This window comes from Ambystoma mexicanum, chromosome 1q (genome assembly GCF_040938575.1).
Source record: "Ambystoma mexicanum isolate Mex_15411 chromosome 1q, UKY_AmexF1_1, whole genome shotgun sequence".
NCBI lineage: Eukaryota > Metazoa > Chordata > Amphibia > Caudata > Ambystomatidae > Ambystoma > Ambystoma mexicanum.
This window is the reverse complement of record NC_090922.1, coordinates 282,198,518-282,219,161: the sequence shown is the minus strand read 5'-3', so window position 1 is coordinate 282,219,161 and position 20,644 is coordinate 282,198,518.

The window sequence follows — 20,644 nt, the reverse complement described above, 5'->3', positions numbered from 1 at the left end:
TGTAAACTAGTGTTCACTGTATGGCACACTACTTTGATGGGAGAAAAAAAATGTTTACATAGAATTATGCTGGTTGGGCAGTTCATTTGGAAATCATTGAAAGTTGCTGTTTAGTAAGGGTGGCTGGGAGGTGAACACAGAGTTTGTCTGTGTGTGTTGTTTCTAGTTATTTTTTTCACTGGCTCTACCTAGCAGATTAGGCAGGTGAAAAGGGACCATACTGTTCTTACACTTTTATCTATGGTCTGCATCATACCAGTCACTGAGAAAAAACACAAAATGAAGGTATCCATTTTGTAAGCGGATGTTGTTTAGAATACAAGATGCACCTTCTACTAGGTTTGTAAGAGGGCCATTTTGTTGTATTATAAAAGATATTTGTCATGAACGGAAAGGCTTTTACATTTCCAAGAGCTTTGTTGTACATATGCTGTGCCGCCTTTTACAGTGTGAACGGGAAGTATTACATGATCAGTGGCTTTTACATTTCCAAGAGCTTTGTTGTACGTATGCTGTGCCGGCTTTTACAGTGTGAACGGGAAGTATTACATGATCAGTGGCTTTTACATTTCCAAGAGCTTTGTTGTACGAATGTTTCATTTTACATGTTCCGCCTTTTACAGTGTGAACATGAAGTATAACATGATCAGTGCACTTTGGGTAGTATCAAAATACATTTACTGATAACATATAATATAGTTGATGTTTTTCTTTCCATAAAGTTTAATCAGCATCCAGTGACGTAATTTCACAAAAATTGTAGGGGTAGCAGAAGTGATATCACACCATCCTTGACCTCCATCACAGGAATTGATGTCATTTGGCCCCGCCCCAAGTGACATCACGGGACGTGATGGCACACAACATTCAGATGCGTCTGTCTAACTCCTGTGTTTCCAGGAGCTCTCATTTCAGCCAGAAATAAGAATTGAGGCACAGAGGGAGGCAGGAATTGTCCACGATCACACATTTGGGGAATGTCGTTTTCCAGATTCGACGTGGAGCCTATTTCTAAAACATACATAATGCAGTACTTGTAACAGGGTAACCATAATCTCTAATGAAGGCTACACAAAATGTATGAAACAGCTGTAGATCAATGTACACAGAAGTATAGGTTATCTGTGGCATTGATATGTTAAACAAACCAAAAAAGCACTGACCTGGGAGGCGTGCACTGTCTGTTTATGCAGGAACAAAATGCTCCACGAGCAAGACCTGAAAATTAAATCATTGACCAGGATTTAGTATCAACAAAATTCTCTTGTTATAAATGTATCTATGAGTCAGCTACCACTATGAAATCGTTTGTGCGGGTGTAAGCTGTGGCCATCTGTCCCTGTGTGCGTTTATCTTTAAGTTATGTGACAAGCAACCACATGTTGTCCCCCACAACCCAGAGCCAAACATAACACCTTAATGTCCTAGGCTTTGATCCATGACTCCTTTTCAATCTTTTTTAACGGGGTGAGGTGTGGGGAGGTTCGAGGGGCTGCATTTCCCTCAAGAGTGGAGCTCAATGCAGCTATGATTTTCAGTGCTTATTGTGCGAGGTGCGTCATTTAATGTGTAATGACCCCCGCACCACCGGCCCATCAATGAAGCTTTCACAAAGCCCTTTCCAAAAAGGAGTTTGAGTGGGTATGGGTATGATATGATATGATTGTTTATGCATAATGCGCTTAATACCCAGAGGTTTCTAAGCACGGACCCTGGGATCGAAACTGTCATGAGCTATCATGGGTCAGTTCATGGCTCTCTCACTTCTGAGACTCTGTATCCAACGCGTATTTTATTAAACAGTGTTGCACCAGATCAGGGTCATGGTCGAGTTTGTGGCCCCTTTCGACTTTTCACATCATACTTGAATGCGTTCAAGGTGAGCAGAGCCCAATCAGTGGCATACCACACATTTTAGGTGCCCCCCTGTGAGCCATGCTAAGAGCCCTCCCCCAAGCTCTTTAACAATGCACAGGGCATGCCACACCATGGGCCACCCCGGACCACCATGTGTGTGCATTGTGCATGATGATTATGTCACTGCCGGGGCATGTACTACTCCAAGTGAAAGAAGTAAATATGTTTTTTTTAATCAAAGCTTAAATGTTTCACCTATCGTAGAGAGAAGGGGGCAGTGGCTGCTCCCAAAATATACCAGACACCAGTGGGGGCTGGTGAGTTGTTTTATTAAAGGGTGTAAATATTTGCCACAAATATGCGATTGCGACTGAGCACACCGAAGGGGCCTTGTTTGGGTGGGTCAGGGGGATTCTTCCCCTTCCCATGAGAAAATGTTTTGAATAATGGGTTAACATGGTGCATTACACACTACACGTTCTGTGAAAATTTGGATAGAAGACCAGAGAGTTTGCAATCAGTTTTGTAGGGTGTAAGTAACTTATGGAAAAAAAAGTACAATAGATGCAAGTCACCAAAAGTGCACAAGCTCATTTCCCAATGCGTGTGCAAAATGAGCCATAAAACATGGCGCCGATGCGTGGGCATCTTGGACATTCACTTCAATTCACTGCAATGAAACAGCAATGAAAGCCTACATTTTCGTGGGCACAGCAAGTTAACATGTATTTTTGCAGCAAAGACAAAGTCACATATTTATGTCAGATGACCAAGCCGGGAGAATAGTTGTTGTATTGTCCACCGAAGGACGAGCCAGAAAGGGAGTTGTAGTACTCTGTAGGTGCAGTGATAAGGAGTAATGGGAACGAATGCAAGGAGAGAAGCTGTTTTTTTCCACTTCTAGCTAGAAGATTGCACTCTTTTTTGCGCCTCATGGTTATTGTCTGCTCTTCGGCCGAGGGCAGCATGGTAACCCATGAGGGGCGGGGATTGAACATAACCCCATAAAGAGAGGAGGTTTTCCTCTTGGGAAAGCAGTTATAATTTGGACCCCGGGTGATGCAGTCTCACTGAGAGGAAGAAAGCTCTGCTCCAGATCTGATTAGGACGAGCAATCTCTTTGCCTACCTGCTGTGGGAGTAAGCAGTGTCGTAGTGGCCGAGATGAAGGTGTCTTTTGCAACTATTTTAATGGTGATTGTTTTTTCTTTTATGTATAACTGACTTTTGTTTATTTTCATTTTATGTATAACTGACAATGGGCCTCATCATGAGTTGGGCGGTAACGCCGGCGGTATTACCACCGGCGCTATTAGCCCTAACACCAAACCCCTGCCGCTATTAGCGCTGGATCACGAGTTTGGCGGAACGGTTAGTGCCCATTTCCCATTGGGCCCATTTGGGAATTTCCCATTCCCCATTGGGCCCATTGGGGAATTTTCATGCTATTACCACTAGCGGATTTCCCGCCGGCAGTATTAGCGCCAAAAATCTGCAAAATTGTGGCGGATTTGCCCCCAGATCAGAGCTGGGGGGAAATCAGCCAAGGCTGTGATTTGGCAGACCCTTAAATGTGGCAGTAATAGCGTTACCACCGCATTTAAGGGTTACCGCCAAACTCGTGATGAGGCCCTATTTGTTTATTTTCCTTCATGCATGTTATGGGTGAATAAAGGGCCTATAACTTGCCATTTTATATTATAACTATAACTAACATTTTATGTGTCATTCTTTGCCTCCCTGAGTGCAATAACTGATTTTGCGAGGGTCCGGGGAGCATAAGTACGAGGTTTCCCCACGTGGCCAAGATAAAGCAAAACAATTGGCTCTCTGGGCAGGGTCTTTGTGTTGACATTTATGTCAAAGTTCCCTGCCAATATTAAATACGGAAAAGATATTGGACTCGGAGAGGCAAACGATGGGAAGTGAGTTGTGTGTAGTGAAGTATTAATGATAGGGAAGTCTAATATCCATTTGGCAACATGAGTTCCCTATTTAGGAAAAAAGGAAGCTCTGCAGGTGGAGGCTGTCCTGAGGTGACTATTCCGGGGTGGACTAAGAGTCTGTATGACAAAATCACATTGACTTGGGCATGTGGTGTGGGTTTGAGCAAGGAATGGGGCACTAGTATAAGAGAGGAGAGTCCAGCTAAAGTGCTGGGTTGTCTGCAACAGGTGCTAGTGGAAAAAGAGAAGGAGTGTTCGGCTCTAGGTAGGAGTGGCTGAATTTTGTTACATGCCTTTCGAAAAATACATCAGCAGAATGTGGAATTACAGGCAAATGTCCTGAAATTGGAAAAATAGCTGGTAGCTGAAAAACAACTTGCAGTGATGCAGCAGCTCCAGGTGAAATTGTATCATGACAAAGCAGACAACTATCAGGTGGTAGCCGAGCGAACTGCTCTGAGGGTGGCTCGTTATAAATATAAAAAGTGACGAGGGAGAGTGAATTCTCGTAAGGTAGCTACTGTGATTGCTACAGAAGGGGTGGATTGGGGTCCCGATCATTGGGATGGAGAGGTATTTGATAGTATTTGATAGTACTGGTCCTGAGAGTAGTTCAGAACCAGAAGTTATACCCAAATCAGAATCTGATCGTAAAAAGGTCATTATTAACCTGTGATACAATGAAGGATGGGCCGTAAACCCAATAATACTGGAGGAGGGGTAGTGGATATGACCACACTTGAGGATCATTCACAGCAAGAAATTGTCATGAAATTAACCGATTGAAGCAGGGGGCCGGAAAACCCTTGCTGGCCTGGATGGTCTGGTTACTTGACGTAGGGGAGGAAAACTTTATCAATTTGGGGTCAGTGCATTTACTTGTATCCCCATGGTGGTGGAACAATTAAAGATGACCCTGGTACGGATTTCGATAACCACTAAAAGAGTGTCCATGAAACAATATTGGATTCCTGGGGGCAAAAGGAGATTAAAGAATCCATTAAAGGGTATATGGAAGAAGACGTGTGGCATCCCGTGACCACAGTTTGGAACAATCCGATCCTGCCTGTTAAGAAACCAGATGGAAGATACAGGAAGACTGTTGATTATTGTGAGTTGAATAAACATACTCCTCCGGCAGTCCCTGATGATGTAACTCTAATGGAAAATGTACAGAAATTTGAGGGAACATGGTACACAGTGTTAGGCTTGGCTAATGCCTTCTACACCTTTCCGGTTGCTGAGCAATGTCAGGAGGAGTTTGCATTCTCCTGGAATGGGAGGCAGTATACGTTCAAATGTTTACTAATGGATTATATGCATAGTCCAACAACCTGTCACAAGTTGGTGGCAGAACACTTGGAAAAAATCCTGTGCAAACCGGATGTGCAGATCGTACACTACATTGACGATATAATAACCAAGGGAAAGATGAGCAAAGCGTGCAGGTGCATCTAAATCTTATTATGGATGGTTTAAGGAAGGAAGGATGGGAAATAAATGAGACTAAAACACAAGGTCCGGCAGAGACAGCTATTTTTCTGGGAAATCAGTGTCACAATGGACATCGTGAATAGGTGCCCAAAGCCAAACAAAATATCCTCGGGTTTTCGACTCCGAAGACTAAAAAACAAGCTCAGCAGTTTATTGGGCTGTTTGGATTTTGGAGACAACATATACCCCATATGGGACAGATTCTGGCGACCCTTTACAAAGTAACACACAAGAAATTCAATTTTGAATGGGTTAAGGAACATGATGAAGCGTTCCAATTAGCCAAACACATCATTCAGAAAGTACTTGATGAATGGCAATTGAGGGGCGGAGAGGTGGAACTAAATGTATCCATCCAAGATGCATATACCAACTGAAGTTTGTGGCAAAAACCGGACAGGAAGCGGGTGCCTTTAGTGTTTAGAGTCGCAAGTTGTCTGAAGTTGTTGACAGATATACTCTGTTTGAAAAAACAACTGTTGGCTTGGTTTTGGGCACTTGTGGATACAGAACAAATGACGGTGGGTCATGATGTATTGATCCAACTGGAAATTCCTATCATGCAATGGGAACTGATCTCCCCTAAAACACACCGGATTGGGCACGCACAAGAGGTGAGTATCATCAAATGGAAATGTTACATTCAAGATCTGCCAAGACAGGAAAGGGTGAAGTCGCCAAATTACATGAACAAGTGGCAGGGGTTTGTTGGAAGACTTGGAACCTGAGGAAGAAGGGACAATTGGTGAATCTCCCGTTAAATGAGGAATCACATATGGAGAGCTGTCGAGTGAGCAAGTTGAACATGCCTGCTTTACTGATGGCTTAGCCAGGCAATTGGGAGCAGAGTGACATTGGAAGGCTGTAGCCTATAATCCCAAATTGGAATAGGTGTTAACCACCTCTGGAAAAGGGAAGAGTAGACAATTTGTGAAATTGTATGCAGTGTACTAGGCTTTGAAACAAGAGACGCCCGGGAGTTGTTACATTTATACAGATTCATGGTCCGTTGTGAATGGGCTGTTGATGGTTTTGCCTACTTGGCAGAAGAATGGATGGAAGATTCATGCTAAAGAAATATGTGGGAAGGAATTGTGGCAAGACATTGCTGAGATGCTAATGCATACTACAGTAACTGTGTATGACGTAGACGCACATTGTGCAATGGATTAATTACAATGGTGGTTCAATTCTGTTGCAGACGAACACGCAAAAACTTCAATCATGAACGCACGGGTTGAGGAAGAGGATTTAGAAGGGATTGCTAAATGGGCCCACAGGGGAATCAGGATTCCGTTAGAGATTTTGAAAACAATAATCCTACAGTGTCCCATGTGTCAACATCAGAAGCAAAGATCTATTCCACATGTAGTAAAGGGAAAATGAAAGCCAGGCACATTTCCTGGACAGATTTGGCAAATCGATTACATTGGTGACATGCCCATTAGCAAGGGATGTCAATATGCATGTACCATTGTGGACACATATTTTGGTTACTTGATGGTGTTACCATGTAAAAGAGCAGCACAATTGAACACGATTAAATTGTTAGTTCAAGTAGCTGTATACCATGGTATTTCCTTTGCAAATGCAAAGCGACAATGGGTCCCACTTTAAGGGTAAGTTGGTTTTAAACTATTGTCAAGAAAAAGGAATCAAATGGATCTTTCTTGTCCTCTATCACCCTGAGGTTCAGGGCTAACTGAGAGAAGGAATGGATTGTTGAAGACACAGTTGCGCATAAATGATGAGGGTACCTTGAAAGGGTGTGGAGAATGTGTTAGATACTGTTCAGATACTTAATAAATGCCCCAGTGCAAACGGTGAGACACCATTAATGAGCATGTTGATGCCAGCCTTACAATTTAGAACCCACAAAGCTGTGGAAACTCTGTTGTATTGGGAAATGTCTCCAGGTGCATTAGCTCCTTATCGTGCCACTCCTGAATCATCTGGGGTGGATTTGCATTGCAAGAGAGAAAATCCGACTTGAGCCTATAGGTATTGTGTTAATTGATACCGGTATTGGGGTGCAAATTCTGTCTGAACATATGGGATTGAGTGCACCTAGATCTGGACTAGCCATGAAAGGCATTCAAGTGTTATGAAGGATTGTGGATGCAGGTTATCAGGGAGAAATCAAGGTTATTCTCATAAATATTGGTGAAAACATGTTGCCTATCTATAAGGGAGACCGAGTGGCCAAATTGATATTACTTCCAGTGAAGTTATCCATGGTGAGGAAACGGGGGCCCCACATAGTATTGACTATTTGTGGGTACAAGGGTTTTGGATCGTCAGACACAATGGGGCCAGGTCGATTAATCTCTTTGCCTTCCTGCTGTGGGACAAATCAGTGTCGTAGTGGCCGAGAGGAAGGTGTCTTCTGCAACTTTCTTAACAGTGATATGTTTTTTTCTTTTATGTATAAATGACTATGTGTTTATTTTCCTTTTATGTATAACTGGCGGTGTGTTTATTTTCCTTCATGTATGTTATGAGTGAATAAAGGGCCTATAACGGCCTATAAATGGCCTATAAGCCATTTTATATTATAACTACAACCAACGTTTTATGTGTAATTCTTTGCCTACCTGAGTCGAATAACTGATTTTGCGAGGGTCCAGGGAGCGTAAGTACGAGGTCTCCCCACATGGTCAAGATAAAGCAAAACAATATGTCAGTATAAAAAACATTTTTATGCTGGCTGTGCCCATACATTCCATGCTGGCTCCACCAACATATGCTAGTATTCCCATATAAAAACATACTCATGTTCGGTTTGCAATGTTATTTATAGTATCATTACTGGCACTAGGCATAAAGCTGGCTCTGCCAATATATGCCAGTACTCTTATGCAAGACAATACTCCAGTTCGTTAGGCCATTACAAGTGACATGTCACAATAAAAAAACATGTCCAAACTGGTTCCAATGTAAGCCAGTCTAGACCCATAAGAATACCTATTATCTTTGCTTTATCATCGATGCTCAATTAATAAAAAGCCATGATACAGCCATGATACAGTAAGAAATATGCAGGCTGTTACGCCAAAATGTCAGTCTAGCAAGGTAATACTTGTTACCATGCTTGCTTTTTTTTTTAACTTTTTTTTTTTTTAAAGATGATGAGTAATACATGTCATGCCACAGTAAGCAATGGCTAGGCTTGCTGGACCAAAATGCCAGTCTAGCCAGGTAACACCAGTACTGGTTATTACCAGTAAAATGTGGTGCAAAGTCAATAAAGGATGTGTCATAAATGCTCTAGTGAGCCCCAGTTTCCCAGGGCCATACACACACGCACACACACATGCAGGCATCCCCTTTCACCTACCCATACCATACATCTGCTCTCACATTCATTCACACTGCATTCATGACACAGGCTTGCACCCACCCACCTAGAACATTCACACACATAATCACATACATACCGATTCACCCACCAGTCACTCACCCATATACCTTTGCTCACGTACTCTGACACTGGCACCCACCGCCCAGAACATTTACACACATACACACACACACACACACTCCTACCTAGCTACTCACCCACCATTCACTCACCCATAAACCTCTCACGTCCAATTGCACTGCATTCTCCACACCCGCCCACCCAGAACATTCTAACAGACACTAACATATCCCTCCTCATTCATCCACAAGTCATTCACTCATACACCTTCTGTTACATCTACTCTCACTGCAATATTTCCATAGGCACACACCCACCCATCCGGAACATTCAAACATGCACCCTATCACATTTCAACTCATTCACCCACCACTCACTGACCGATAGCACATACATACATCTGACTTGCACTTCACACATGCAAAATACACATATTTTTAAAAAGCCTTCTTCTCCGTTTTTCCAGCTTCAGTCCGTCACTCCAGGCCACCCTTGGCTCCTCTGTGCTGCTCACAAACAGGAACCAGAAGCTGGTAGAGCTTCCTGCTTCCTGTACATGAGCCGCGAGGAAGCTGGAGTAGAAGGGGTTGGAACTGATTGTGACATGTGACACATGCCACATGTCACTGTCAGCTCTAACCCCTACTCAGCACTTCCTTCTTGCTCAGCAAGCCCCGGTCCAGCCTGCACCCTCATCCTGCCCACAATCCTCGTCGACCTCTCTATAGCTCCCTGCCATCACTTACGTTTTTACAAAACTCAAACTCCTCCATCGCCCTGCCTCCTGGCTCAACACAATGCATGAATAATGAGAGAGGAAACATTCCGGATTCCTGTTCCCTAGCCAGCCTGATTGTCCTTTCCATAGATTGGCTCATTATTGCATTTGCCCACCCATCAAATTCAACATCTTTTCAGTACCCACAACAAATGCTTTTTGCACCCATTATGCAAAATTAATACATTTGGCACCCAGCATAACCAGCTAGGAGATAAACTATTTAAGCCTCACATTTTACAGAGTACTTGACTGTTAAAGACCATGATCCATCACTGAGACTTGAGCTGCACCTTCGGGCTGGGGAGATGTTTACAGTTGAATATTGGTGGTCCCTTTTCAGACAATTAGGAGACAGAGGGCAGTAATGGCTATTATCACCCCAGAAGGGGCGTCAGGGCCTCCCAGTGAACCAAGGAGCACAGCATGCAGACTTTACATCATGATCATTCTTGCGTTCTGAGTCCCCTGAGCAGCTATGGGTTCAAAAATTGCCCAATGAGCAGGAACCTTGCAACTCCTCCTGATGACTGTACACGAGCAGGGGGCTCAGTACATTGCTCCCTCTCATTGCGGGAACACCGTCCTTAGAGACCCGCTGCCCACACTGGTCTCCACATCGCCTGGGCTGCACCTGTCAGACGTGGCCTGGGAAAGTTGAAGTACACACATGCTCCTTACCTAAAGTCGAGTGGGTTACTCAGGCCACACCCAATCATCACAATCTACCACACCTGGTAGACACTGCCCATCTTAGCATTTTAGCATTGCCCACTAACTGCAATTCTATTTCTTTGCTGTACTGCACCCAACCACACCCTGAAAATAAGGCTCAGAACAGTTTAGCAAGCTCCTCCCCATTCAGTCAACCAACACCAACAGAAGACTGCCTCCTTTTGTTTTAATTCTTCCAACGCCTACACGCAAGGTTCATAAGAGCTGTACAGACCTCCTCCCCTTGGGCCATGCCAGGATATTTTGACTCATAAACCTTATCAAACACGTTTGCTTCACACAGTCTTCAAGGGCTGTACTACTAGTACGGCCATTGTGCAGGGTCTATGAATTTTAAGTGTACATCTTACCAAACATTCCAGTGTTCCTGCTTGGCCTCTTTGATTTAGACAGAAAATTCCAAGTGCAGCGGATGGAAATCTCTGATATAAACAATTCTACCTCATTGAGCCATTTCTAAGTGGTAATGGCCCCTGGACCTTTGAAAAGGTGATTGTTTTGCTTTTTCTAATACCTTGGGCTGAAGGCATTACCAGCTGGAAATGCCCATCAGAATGTGGTATTATTTCTTAATTGGGGTGTGAATGTTTCTTATGAGAGGACTGTCAGGTGTTGTGGTATGTGCTTCATGAATATTGAAGTAGTAATATGGACAGACAGTAGTTTCTGACAAATCTGCATTTTCATAGACCTGATCAGAGAAGATGCTAATGAAAGCACGATGGGGAAGTTAGAAGTAACGTTCTTGGTATTCACATTGGATTGCCCAAACATTTCCTTAAGGAGTAGATTATAACCAGAAAACATGGAACTCAGGAAGACAGGTATAGGCAACATTTAGAGATGGTGCATGCTATGAAAGTTGAGTCCATTCCCCTGCTTTGAAATTCTGAGCAGCACTGACTATGGATGTGATGATCATGTGGTTTTAATCCACAAAAGAGCCCTGGAAAGGTTGCTTCAGAACCCATCATCCCAGACAATCTCTGTGCTGCGTACCCTGTTCTTGTGTCACACTATTTCCATGATCATGTTTTAACCATGCTACTCTACATTTGGAACAAACACAATGTTCCGCAGACTGTTTTTTTAAACTTATTTTGGGGGGAAGGTGTATCAGGCTCATGGAACACCTTTTAGTCCCATGTTTTTGTGGGTGAAAGCTCCCAAATCTGGAAACAATGCTGATCGCACTGTTGTGGTCTTGATTGAGAAACACATATCTTGCATAATCCCAACATAAGCTGATAATGCAGAATTATGTGTTAGAATTGTGCCCTTCTAATTGCATAACGGTGGCCTATGCTGCCAGATAATCTATAAAAGCATAGGCCAATTTAACACCAATTACAGACTTGGATTCCCGAGGACTGTTTCTTCCGCTGATCAGGCATTCAATGTTATGTTATCTCTTTGCCACAGCATAATCAACAAAGCACCTAAATATACATGCATCCTTAAATGTGATAAACAATCTCAGTTAATTAATGACTACAATTCTGGCATTTAACTTTTTTGGATTTTGAACATTATGTTCAATTTCTGTCTGAAATTGCAACAGCAGATGCATGATATGCTACAGCTTTTTTGATCAAAGCTGAAAAGAATGGAGCTCTTCAGGTTGTGCCTGATTTGCCAGAGGATGTGAGTTTGAGCCAGAAACTGTTCAGCTTTGGCATCAAGGTGCACCCTCTTGTGAAAAGTATTCTGCATATAGAACCTTTGATCAATTACTATCCTTTTTGTTTATATGCTGCCGCTTTTGGTGTGGGACCAAGCCTGATTTCCTTATGTCCTTTCCCCTTTTGGAATGGCTTGGAAGATGAAGAACGATGGTCTGGAGGTCGGCCCAGAACAATGCCAGAGGTTAAGATTAATTCTAAACCTTCCAGCCATCACCTCTTTTGTTTTGCAGTAGTCTCCCTTAGAGGGACGGGTATGCCCCGACTAGGGTCCCATTCCTGTTGGACCTAGAGACCCAAGCAGCTTCTAACTGATGAGGCCCAACAAGGCAGAAATATGTTTAGTGATGCATGTGGTCTCGTGCAGAAGGGATGTGACCAAGCAGTTCAGGCTGGACTGCCCATTTTGGGGTGGGATCAGGCCTGATTTGCTTACAGTCTTTCCCCTTTTATAATGGCTTCACAGGTTAAGAACAATGGTCTTGACGGTTGCCCAAAGCAATGCCAAGTTTAGGATTGATTCCAAACCTTCCAGCCATCTTTTGTTTTGGTTCATCATTGTGTGCTCCAGCAATACCTGAAAGGTAAAGACTCAGAGGTTGTCTTCTGTAAATTCAAAGGGATAAGGATCACTGCCCAACATGATGAACCCTAGTGGCTACATAGCTCTAGGGAGCATACCAGGCTGTGAATGCTTAGGGTCAAATCATATATGATCTCCCCCACTTGCAGATCCCAGAGAAGGTCAGAAGAGACACAGAGTACTATATGCATCACCTATAGGAGTAATCACAAATGCTGAAAGAGGGACCTGACAACTCTTCTACATAATGCAATGTCTTCTGGATAAAGGGCAGAATACCACCACAGAAACCAAAGCAGAGCTTAACTGGGAGCAACATTGGAACTCTCTGGCTTCCTCATTGCATATGTCAGTTGGGCAGCTACATTATCCCAACCTAGAGACATCCAGTCAAATAAACACCAGAGTACAGAGAGCCCAGAAATGATGAACCAGGCAGTGAAGAAGATGTGCTCCAGGGGATACCAGTGGATACCAGCTCTGAGAGAACCATCCATCACACCATCCATCACACTATGAAACAAAACAAAAAAAAATGGTAGTATCCCAAGATAATTATTTACAGCTCTGGTGGACACAACAAGCAGCTCAAGATTTCTATAACAAAACCAAATGCCGGGAGCAAGATGGGGCAAGATGGGGATACCCAACTCATTGCTTTGCAAATACAGCATGCTCAACAAAAGAGTTCCTCTGGGGGCCGAGGATGCCTGGGCACTCCGTGCCAGAAGTATGCCCAACAGAACTCTCCACCACCTTTTCACCAGGGCAACCAGCCACTGCAGATTTTGCCTGTCCAGCAACCTCTGCCAGGGCAACCTTTCTGCAGATATTGTAAGCTGGTGGTTCATCTCATCCAACAATGTCACACCAAGCATTGCAGACCACTGCAGTTGAAATATTCTGTCCTTCTACCCCTGTGATGTACTGCAGCATTGCTTTTTTCCTGGTGGGTTTGAGGTTTGAGCCCTCGGTTGCCTCGACATAGTTCTTGAGCATCTCCTGCCACTGTCTATGGGGCATTGCTAGCTTCCCTGGGTGTTTTAAGAATGGCTGCTGGGGCTGTGGTATGCTTCATGCACTTTCTTTATATGTAAGTCATATTTGGCTTGAAGTGTTTTCTAATTGGAGTTATTTTCTTTTGTAGTTGCATATTCTTTTATATCATAGATGTGGGTTGCACCTCTTTGTAAATATTGAGGTTCGATTTGTGATTACAAAATAAAGACCTTGAAACTATGTTCTTTATATATTTGCTGTTTTTGTACAAGTTGTGTATTAAATATATGTCATTGTCCATGGATCAAATCCTCAGTGCACAGGAAAGTTATTTAACAAGTCAACTGTTCCTTCCGGCGGGGGTGGGGTGGAACAAGAAATTGGACAGAACGTCACACATTCTAAGCTGGAGTGTGTAAAGATACACACAGGTTATGTGTCCATCTGCAATGAAAAGCGCAAGATTTTGATAATACAATATGCTTTTCTGACCTCCTGGAAGGTGGCGGTGCATAAAGGCCGGGAATTGGAGGGTTATATGTTTTATTATTTTATTTATTGCAGTTAACATTTTCACTGTATTCAATACCAAGCCGGATTTTGTTAACATGGTAAAAGATAACGTTTAAATGCAGATACGTCACAGCTCTTTGTAAATCCAAAGCCAATCAAATAAAACTCGGCAGGGTTTCACAGGTGCAGTCCGGCAACAGATGTGTGGGAGGTTGCACACGTTGACACTTCCATGATGATGAATAGTTTGTGAACTGTGAACGCCAATTATATTTAAAAAAGACATATTGGGGATTACTTGATTCTTAGCTCTGTCATTTCCATTTTCACAAGAAAAACAATGGTACAGTACATTGCATTAACTTCTCACTCATAACATGGCACAGTGGGTGCAGGGCCCTACATCCATGGCAAACATCTGTGAAGTAAATTGGAAGAAGTCTGTATTCCTCTATCATATAATCCCCATACTATGTTCCATTGTTGAGTAGATGCATCGAAACATCCAGCATTCTACATTAATAGCACAATGTCCCTAACCAGTGCCTAAAATGTCTGATGCAACTCATCACAGCTTGCATTAAATGTCTGATGCAACTCATCACAGCTTGCATTAAATGTCTGATGCAACTCATCACAGCTTGCATTAAATGTCTGATGCAACTCATCACAGCTTGCATTAAATGTCTGATGCAACTCATCACAGCTTGCATTAAATGTCTGATGCAACTCATCACAGCTTGCATTCAACTTCCATCCATATGATCGCAATCCATAGTACCACCAGAGGTCGAAGTGAGAGGGAGCGGTCGGGAGCGGTGCTCCCGTACTTTTTAAAGTTACCTTTTACAGCTCCTTTTATTTTAAAAAGAAACCGTTGCGGAATTGTTTTGTTTTAAAATAAAAGTGTAGGAGGAAGTTGAAACTTGCACTTTCAGTGCACTGCACTGAACGTTCCCTTAAACAGCAGGGTGTGTGTATTGTGTGTGGGAGGGGACGTGGTGATGGGGTTTGTGGGGAGTCAGTGCAGGCCAGCAGGGAACATAGTTCCACTACTTCTTTTCGTACACTTCGACCATTGAGTACCACATTTAAATATAGGCAGAGCTCATTTAAAGGTGTTTACATTAATGTTATATCTATGCAACCTTTATCTGATATCTGTATTTCGTTTTGATACTGTAGAGCATACATGGTTTTAATCTGCTACGTGAAGTAGTCGAGTACACAGACTGATAAACTGTGATGTATATTTGGAATGTTATTGTGTTGTTTATAAATGATATTCCCCGTTAGCATTATATTTAGAAATATATTTCGTTCATCTATTGTGTGCATGGTTTACTAGTAAGAATTGAACAGGCAGGCGAGTACCTATCTCTGTAAACCAAGTATACATGCCTCAATCATGTCCCCAGCATATTGTTTGGGAACCACATTTAACGTGATTTCATTTGAATAAAACAAAACTTTGATTACTAGTGCAGCCTGTTTCTTGTCCCAGAATTGCAGGGTGGAATGATGTATTAGGGGATGTTAAATCAGGGATATCCACTTAATAATGAACAATAATAAAACACAAAATAACTTGAAAGTATGCCTGTTACTGCATTTTAGCAAACACACTACACCATGCAAAATGGCTGATTTTAAAAAGAAAACCTCAGTCAAATGTTGTATTCTGTTTAGGTTAGCTGTATATGCAAGCCGTCTTCTTAAAGTATTCTTGGTGAATCTAATGAGGTCTTTCTGTAGCAGAGAGTGTGTATTGGAATTGATATGTATTCATTAGTCTTTGTTCATTTTTAAAGATGTTAGTCCTGGTTGTGCTTTGTTTCTGGTACATTCACCATTTCAGGATCCTTGGTAGAGCTTTGAAGATGGTTCACATTTCGCAACAGCTGCCAAGTATATGCGTCAGGACGTCAGCACCCACACATTCACGGATTTAGAGAGCTTCACAGACATCTTCATGCATTCAGGGGTAGAAGTTGGTTGGGGCGTTTTTGCTTCTGCTTGTATCCTTGAAGAGCCTTGTTAGCTTTATACCAATAGCTACCAGTAGTGACGTATTATGCCTCTAGCCATCCGGTGCCAAAACAACCTACCTATGCGTGTTAATTAGGGCTCACCTCCAAGATATTTACATCATAATGGATCATATGCACTGGGCAAACATGTAAAGCTTGTATCCTGTTGAAGTAATATTTGCAACACACTGTGTACTAGTTCCTGAGATGAAGCTCATGTGTATTGGGTGATGTTTGATACCCAGCAGCTGCTTTTAGCTGCTGTTCAACAGAACTTAATTGCAAACCCTGTGTGTTCATTCATTCATTCATTCATTCATTCATTCATTCATTCATTCATTCATATCTGTTTAGCCAGCAAAAAACAGATTGCCCAGATCATGGCCTGTCTTCATGCAAACCGCTGTCATGGTATTTAAACCAATCACTGTATTTGTGTATAGCTTATATCTCTACAAATGAATAGATGTTGCAATAAATAGAATTCAGTAACCCATACTATCCTTTATGCTTCACATAAAGGGCATACAAATCCATAATATAACATACATCAGCTACATTTCTCTAAAATATGTGCAAATACATAAAGGTTAATTCAACATAAACCTTCCCTTTGGACAATGATACAGGGACATCTATTTTAACAATTCATATTCCTCCTTTCACCAATAGTAGTGGCTTTGTTTATACAATTTGAAAAATCTGAATCACAGCTTCATTTCTTTTTTTTAAATCTTTATGATTTACACAACCAAAGCATTTGTCAGGGAGCATCCAATCCGAAGATGGAAAAGGCACAAGTTGAGTCTTGAAAGATAGTTTTATGCCACAAAACAGCAAATCTGCTGAGATCGGCTTTTACGAACTTGCATATGTAGCAGATGGAAGAAAATATGTTTTCTCAAGACTTTAGTTGTCTTCTGCACTGAGGATACATGTCTTCTTTCGGTCATGATCCCTCCTTCACATGTCAACTGATCAGGGAATATCTGGCTGTGTTCTTGTGTCTCTCATCTACCCTTTGATAATTATCCTGCAAGCCAAAATATAGTTACCATGTTTCCTAGTAGAATATGTCCTATTTGCTCAGGAGCTTACACTATTCATATGCCAAATGAGTGTTGATACTTTTGTATCAAAAATTACAACATTGCAGATTCGTCAATTTTTCCACCAAGCTGTTCATCTACCAAGAACATGTAGGACATTGTTATCTACCAAATGCCAGATTCCAACAATGGACTCTGCACTTATTCAGGTTTTCTGCCTTTCAGTTACCCAAAGTAGTGATATACATTCTAGAAAAATCAGCCCTTTTGAATATATGTTTTTGGTCTTTCTTTTCTTTTTTTTTTTTGTTGCTCCGTTTCCTCTCTATTGTGGCTAGGGCAGGGATGCAATATCGAAATGAGCCTTTCCCTTGTGTGTCCCAGCATACATAATGGGAAGGTTACATAGTCAGTTCTATTATAAACAAGTGGAGACTTACTGACTATAATCAACCCATCTCTCACTTCAATGAGCAAGAGCTGACATGCAATGCGATCCTCTTCAACTTCACTAAATGCATTGTTCATCCCCAGTCATACAATGCATCCCACTTGCATTAGGTACCTAGCAAGTTCAGAAGTGTAGTAAAAAGTGGTGGTAATGTGTCAGTAAGTCGGTTACCACTGAATTACCACGCTGCTGTACTAGAGGTTTGGTGGTGAGGTGGAAGATTTTCCCTACAGCAAAACAACTGAAAAGAAATCTGTCGTGTTACCACCAAAAATCTGCAAAATCGGTGGAATTACTGCCATCAGAATTACAGTTGGTGGAACTTCAGCCAACATTCCCATGGAGTCCTGGGGACTCCAGAAAATCAGGATTTTCATGGCCTTCTACCACTTGTTAGCCTGTAGTAAATCCTCTGGACCAATTGGCAGTAACAGTACATCCTGTTGGTGGAATTTCAGAGGAGTTACCACTGAAATACCACCAAACTTGTATTGAGGCCCAAAGACCTGATACGAGGAAGACAACAACGGAAGTAAGCACACAACAGGTATTAAAGGAATTTGAGAAAGGTATGTTCAAGTGCAGCAAAACGTAGGTTATAAAGGCGTTACGGAAAAGGGAGTATATGACAATATAGGTTCATTTTGACATGCTATGCCTATTTTTGTGTGGAAAATGGAGGTGGTGTTAAAGTATTTCATGTCTTCACTGCAGAGGTCTCCAGGATGAAGTGCAACTAGTTGAGATACGTATGAGTGGTTTTTGCTGAGGTGGTCATACACATTCATTCAGCTCCAGTTATCATGTAATCAAAGCAATTATCTCCAGCAGCTGAATCATTTACAGCATATGGTTCCTTTCCACACTCCTCTTAAAACATGCTACAAAACTAACGTCTGTGGCATTCTGGATAGTATTACCATTTGTTAAAAACATCGTTTTGCAATTAAATAAGGGAATCACTTCCTTTTGATGACATTTTCTTCTGGTGAAAACATTGAAATCGACATTCACCCCAAAAATATATAGGCAAACAAAGTAATCCTATTTGTGCAAAACTGACTTTGAGTGGTAATTCTTTCTGAACATAGTACATAGAAAACGTACGTTCACAGCACTTAGAACAAAGAAAAACACCTAGTATGAAGCACTGAAAAGAAATATAGTGTAATTGCATTGTTTTGCATGTTTATTGTGTATGTATATATGGCTAACACCAGTTATCAGCTCTCTTCATGTTATATAGTTCTGGTCATTATCATATACAGCCTAAAAAGTTGACATGCATCCTAGTTCTAACACTTCCTTACTCAACTAGAGCGTCCCTGCTCCTCGGTGTTGTCAGTTACAGAAGTAAGATACTGCAGTTTATTCCTTTGGAATATTCAAGACACACCTAGGAAAACTGAGAGTCCTTACCTGCACGCCCTGCTTGAGCACATCTTGGAGCCCACACTGACACACAACCAATGCCACATTTTTACTTGGGATTTGTTAGGATAATCTGCATTCATGCATATTTTTGTATGTGTCTATGTATATATGTAGGTGACTTTTATAGTGCAAACCTAACTAGAAGGCAGCAGATCTCTGTACAATAAATTGAGTGGAGAATAGTGGAGGGGGGTTGTGTTGTCAGTATATCGTCCTTATGTGTCGCGGAAATGTTCCTTGAAGAGCTGGGTCTTGAGATCTTTCCTGAATCACTGAAGGGAGGATGCCAGCTTCATGTTAGCAGGAAAATGTTTCATGAAATTGGACACATAGCATGAGAATGCTTATTTTCATCTTGCACTTCTTGAATACTAGGCTTGTGATTTATTGCCTTCTTCTGTGTCATTGATCTCCTGAGATGGTGATCTTTAGAGGCACATTCAATGACATCTTGGGTATTAGAGATGTGTAGCTGATGCAGGCTGTGTTGAAGGTGATTGAGACATGGAGGGCTAACCAGTGTAGTTCCAAGAGAATGTGGCATATTTTGTATAATGTTGTTACCCCTGCAATGAGGGGTGCTGGGGCATGCTGGTCATCTTTCTTTTGGGGGGCAGAGTAATGGTTGGGACACCTGGCGGGAGGGCATTATCACATTAGGTGAGTGAGCACCAGGCCTTGGTGACAGTCTGAGGCAGTGATGAAAGGTTTGATATGGTGCAGGTTTCTTGCTGTTTGTTTCTTCTTTTTGAAGTGTGCATTGAAGGAGAGTTCACAATCAATGGTGAGGTTGAGGGACTTTGCAGTATGGACACGTTAGAAGAGAAGCCATCCAGATCTGCTTGTTTTAGCCATATTTAAGCTTTGATTTGTTTGCTGGTGCACAAAGAAGGATGAACTCTATTTGGGTAGGGTTGAGTTTCAGCAGGCCATTAATATAAAGGTTTGAAATATGCATAATCAGTGTTTCAATTTGGGTATGCCATTGAGGGATTTGACTTACAGGCATAGCTGTACATCATCAGCACACTTTTGGATGTTGATGTTGAATTCAGCCCAAGAGTGCTCCCAGGTGCCTCCATGTAGAGGTTGGAGATCACAGGGGAAACAATGGTGATTTGTTGGACTCAGCAGTTCAGGCAGTGTTGTTGGGGTCTGCAGGTGGCATTTGGATTAGATGGTGTATTTTGTTGAGGCTGGAGTTGAACCTTTAAAGCAATCAGGCATTGAGTAGCATGCATGAGGACAAAGTGTTCAGCAGGCCTTTGTGGTCAATCCTGTTGAATGTGACGAAAAGGCTGATCCGGACCAAGAGGCATGGGCTGCCTTTGTCCATGATGAGGAGTGTCTTGTTGATGAACTGGAACGTGGCGGTATAAGTGCTGCATGTTTTCTGAAGATGGATTGTCCAAACATAAAACAGATCACAATTATCATGTTGCAACATTTGCATATTGTCTGTACAAACAGGACCAACACATTTTTTCAAACTATCTCCACTTGGTTGCCTCATCCCATTTTCTTCCTGCTCCAACTGCCAACCTCCCACTCTCCCAATAAATAAACCTCTTTCTTACACAGATTGTGCATGAAAGCCCTGGCCGGGAAACAATATGCCAACCCTCAGACAATCCTAGGCGCTCTCAGATCACCAAGGTGGTGATTTCATGCAG